At 35.8% G+C, this 4,947-nt stretch overlaps 1 long non-coding RNA gene across 1 annotated transcript; it reads right to left on the bottom strand.

Annotated features, from left to right (window-relative positions):
- Window positions 1-632: 632 nt before the first annotated feature.
- On the bottom strand, window positions 633-3,435 carry LOC147655505 (uncharacterized). The gene is made up of 3 exons (XR_015287944.1): window positions 3,348-3,435; window positions 2,738-2,786; window positions 633-722 (listed from the first exon to the last, which is right to left on the bottom strand). It is a non-coding gene; the product is annotated as an uncharacterized LOC147655505 (long non-coding RNA).
- Window positions 3,436-4,947: the final 1,512 nt, after the last annotated feature.

Below are 4,947 nucleotides of genomic sequence, written 5' to 3'. Positions count from 1 at the left end.
GACAGAATGCATATTTTTAATATAATGCCTGTGTTTTTCAAAGCCTGGTCACAGTAGCCATTCTCTAGTAATTTTTTACCATGCTACATTTTGGAAATGTGACTGAAATATGACTTGTATCATGAACATGTTTTTTGTTCTTTCATCTTTATGCCATCTGGTCTCATTGTCATCAGAAGAATGAGTACATGAACATTTCAGAATGCTGTTACCAAAAGGCTGGTAGATGATAAAACAGAGGCAAAATGGTCTGATAAAGAAAATAAACTCCTTGGAGGTCAGTGGGGAGATCCACGAGTCATCTGTTGCATTAAAATAGAGAAAGAAATCCAAGATTCTTTTGGATTGTCAATGCCTGTGATATCTGTAAGAATTAAAGAAACAATAGCTTGGTTTTCCTCTCATTTCTAACACAAAGCTATTGTTGTCTGTCCTGTGAGCTGTGGTGGTGCTGGTACTGTTTGGCTGGTAAAGAAAAAGGCTGAGGCACTCTTATATGGTTCTCTTTTTGTGCGAGTTGGGACTTTGTTGGTTTTTATGGTTATTGCTAAATTTTAAGTTTCTTCAAACTTGTGTACTTACATCCTCATGACAGTGGAAGCACTGGATACTCCAATTAACTATTTGTGGTCTTTTTCTACTTCTTTTATGTACTTCTTACGTACTTGGTAGAAGAATACATACAGACCTGAATGTTGTTTACCTACTCAAATCTGAAAGAGCTGCAGAATACAAGGAATAACACAAATGCAGAGCATTCAATCAGGAGTTTTCTCCATATTCTGAAATGAGATTTCAAAACTTTTAACAAAAAATTATTTCAGTATTTGTAATCTTAGCTTAGGTTAATATCTTCTAATTCTATTTTGAATTACTTCACAAAATTATTAAATAATGTTGATCAGAAGTACTCTGTAACAAACTGTGGTGAATGTTGAAGATATTAAAACATATATACTTTCCTAATCTTTTTTCCCTAATACCATTTAATGAATGCCCAATTTAAAATGTTCCATAGTAAATCTCAATTCCCTCTTTAATAATTAGGAAAAATGTCTTCCTCCAGAATTGTGAAAGGTCTGACACAGCAGTCTTCACTGCCAGAGGAAATCTAAAAACACCAACAACTTTATTTGAGAAAAATACTACTAAAATATTGACTTTATAGTCCTTATTAAAAATACATGTATTAGGAATATAGGATGGCAGAATAGATACTTTAGAATCTTTTATCATACTGGGCCTTGAAAGAGGCATCCACTTAATTGCTTGGAGTACCAGAAAGTTATTAATCTTAAAGTGCACTGTGCAAAGCTTTATAATCTAGAAAACTGTTTAAATTTAAACACAGTTTAACTATTGTAAGAACAGGATTTCAAGTTAAGGAATAATTTTCTACCACATTAGAATGTATAGTATATTCAGTTAAAATAGCATTATCCATTGCAATGTGCTATCCATCATCCATGGTGAAATGTTTCTGCAAGAGTGAAACAATTTAAGCAAATAATCTCGGGATTTCCCAATGGATACTATATTTCTAGATTTGTCTGTTTTAATTCCTGCTTTCTCAGTATAAAGATTTCATATATTTTGTACTAGCCAAGAATGCCATCACCAACAAACAAACAATCTCATCAGATAAAAAGTTTAGTTTAAAAGGATATCTTTTCCATTGCATTTGGCTCAACAGATGTGGGGTGAATATATACAGTTTATAAATCCCAAAATAAAAACTATTTTCTGAAAACTATTGCTTTTGTGGCAAATGCTGACTCCTAATAATATTGATAAGAATAGGCAAGTCCATCAGATCAATGCATGGATCTGAGGTTGGTGTCACCTGGTCTGTTCAGCCTCTAGAAGTGGAGACTGAGGGGAGACCTCATTGCAGTTGACAGCTTCCTTGTGAGGGGAAGAGTGGGGCAGACACTAATCTCTTCTCTGTGGTGGCCAGTGACCAGAAAGAATGGCACAAAGCTGAGTCAGGGGAGCTTTAGGTTGGATATTAGCAAAAGATTCTTCACCTAGTGAGTGACTCTGTGTTGGAACAGGTTCCCCAGGAAAGTGGTCACACCACCAAGCCTAACAGAGTTCAAGAAGCATTTGGACAATGCTCTCAGGCACACAGTGTGACTCTTGTGGATGGCCCTGTGCAAGACAGGGAGCTGGACTCAATGATCTTTGTGACTACCTTCCAACTCAGCATGTTCTCTTAATTTTGTGACCCAGAAGCTCTATGCAAGGGAAGAATTTCCTTGTTATGGACCTAAATTGATAATCTCATTGGTATCAGTAGACAGATGACCTAAATGCATCTTATTCTTATTCCATAGGAAGAATGGGGATAGAAATCACCTATTTGCTCTGTTTTGGGGCAATACATAACGGTAACACCTTGACTGGTGCCTGATGCCAGTGGTCAGTCCTGTTAGAAAAGTAGGGAAATTGGCTGGTTGTATGGAGTGCACTGAGAGACTGCAATAACAAAGAGTGAGTGCCATGAATACCATTTAAAATTTGTCTCTTCATGTCCTATTGTAGTTAAACTTCCTATGGCAGGTTTGGATTTTCTCTTTCTATATATAGGAAATAGCAGGGATACCTTGTTAAGGGTAAATAGTTTTCAGTAAAAGTAAAAAACTTTTCAGTAAAAGTCCATTTCATGAGGATTTCAATATGTGAGTTTTCCAACAAATCTATAGGAGTACTAATCTGAATATAGTGTGACACATACCTTAGCTATTGGAAAGCTGTCATTCATCCACAGACTGCCAAGTGGATTGCTGAAATATAGACAAACCACAAACTGACATTTTTGCTCCTATCTAAGCAGCTTTCTTGGAAGAGTACAGACTAATGATACTCCAGAACATGTAAAACAGGAAAAAGGACCTAAAAATATTTTGAATATACAAAAGAATGAATACAAGGTGACTAATGAAATAAATTCAAGTAGTACAGTATAATTAAGAAGCTTGTTACAAGAATTACAAGAGTAACACCTATAAACTATTGACACAGTAATAAAGACAAGACTGTTTCCCCAGTGCAAGCTATTATTTCTTAAACCTCTTTTTCTGAATATTTTTCAATTTGGCAAACATTTTAAAAGAAGTTGAAGTTTCCATTTTCTTGCTCTTACCCTGATTTTCAGGATTAAATTAGCATGGCAATTCCAAGCCATTTTGGAGGAGCGTGTCTGAGTGGAGATTCTACAGTAATTGGTGAACTTCACTTAATACACTACTACATGTTTCCTTTGAAATATAAAATTATTTACTGCAGTGCTTCCCTTTGACCCTGGACTTGATGAACTTAAAAAGTGTGACATCATTGTTACTTACAGTTAAAACACAAGAATGAGAAGGACAGGTAATTAACAGCATATTGAAACTGCATTCTTGGGAGGTATGAAGGTTGCCATGGCTGTTCTTGGACACTCTCAACCTTTCTGAGTCTGCACAAACCCTTTTGTTTGTTGCTGGAAGGAGAAGAGCCTTGTGTCAGTATGTAGGCACTTCAGGATAGTCACATCTGCTTCATTCAGTTTTAATACATGATTTGACATATGTTCTTTAGACTATTTATTAATTAGGCAGTCATTTGCATCATGCTGTGCACCCTGCTTTAGCCAGCTGAGCTAATGGCCTTTTTTACAAAGCAGCTTGTTTCCTGGTCCGTGTTAGCTGGTGCTCTCTGTTGCACTTGCCTAAATCATACTGAATGGGAGATCTCAGATTATATGTTTAAATGCTGGGGTTCCTTCAGATCTCTGTGTGCTTTCTTGGTTGCTAGGACAATGCTGAGCTAACATCTGTATCAGTTGACAATGGATGGGTCAGCCAACTGTGAAACCTATAAAACTGGGTCAAGAATAGTTCTGCCCAGCCCTGCAAGAGTGAGGCCTGAGCCAAAGGAAATAACCTTTTCCCTTGGCTATTCATTTTCTTATAAATGTAGAGCTTATTGTACCAGATTCATGAAAGGTAAAATCAAAGCATGTATGAGCAAAAATAATGATTATTAAAACAGGAAAATACTATTGATATTGGAACAGCCTTTGGTGCTTTTAGGGCAGAGTTGAACTGATCCTGGATTTATCTGGCAGTGTGTGAAAGCTGATCCACTTACTTGTATTCAAGGTCTAGGTTCAATAATAAGAACATTTTTTGAGAAATACAATGGAAAATATTACAGCTATTTTGAAACTACATCAGCTCACATATGTTCTGAAATATTAACTTGGCATATTCCCTCCTGATTGCTTTGTAAAACATTTTCCTCTTCTTGTGACTGTCTCTACATTGGTTTGTAAGGAATTTCTGCTATTGACATGCATGGCTATTTTTTCATTTTGTATGCAAGCTTGTCAGCCCTGTAGTTGATGCTGGGCTGTTTGTGCAAAATGTACCACAATGAGTTGCTGTTCTAGGTTTGTTCATTGAGACTATGAAATAAAAATGTCTAATAAAAATAGGAGTGAGGGTGTAAACATGACTGAAGATGGGTTCTTAGGGGATGTTTTTTGTTTTGAAAGAAATGGCCAGCAAGTGATGAAGAGTGGTTTGGATTGAACTGAATGTCCTTTTAAAAAACTTTCTTCCAAGGCTATTCTAATCCTGAATAAAAAGACTACTTTTGTTTTGTGTTCATTTATCAGGGAAGGATCTATCTTCAGCCCTGCCAATCAAGGTACTTTTAAAAACTTTATTCTTAGGTATCAAAGTTCTTAAGAATTGTGTGTAAGTACTTGTTTTTAATTGACTTCCTACAGTCTTCCCATTTCATAAATGGGAAAGATGCCAGAGGAGAAGTGCTTATAATCTTTTCCTTGCAAATATGAAATTTTTACTTTTCAAACATAATTAAGTTCCAATATTACTTGTGTGAATATTGCCATAAAAACCACAGACAACTATTCTAATTATTAAAAGTTTACAGGAC

The sequence above is a fragment of the Cyanistes caeruleus genome, chromosome 1 (genome assembly GCF_971803275.1).
Source record: "Cyanistes caeruleus chromosome 1, bCyaCae1.hap1.1, whole genome shotgun sequence".
NCBI classification, from domain to species: Eukaryota; Metazoa; Chordata; class Aves; order Passeriformes; family Paridae; genus Cyanistes; species Cyanistes caeruleus.
The sequence above is the reverse complement of the archived record's forward strand: the minus strand, read 5'-3'. Positions and strand labels throughout refer to the sequence as shown.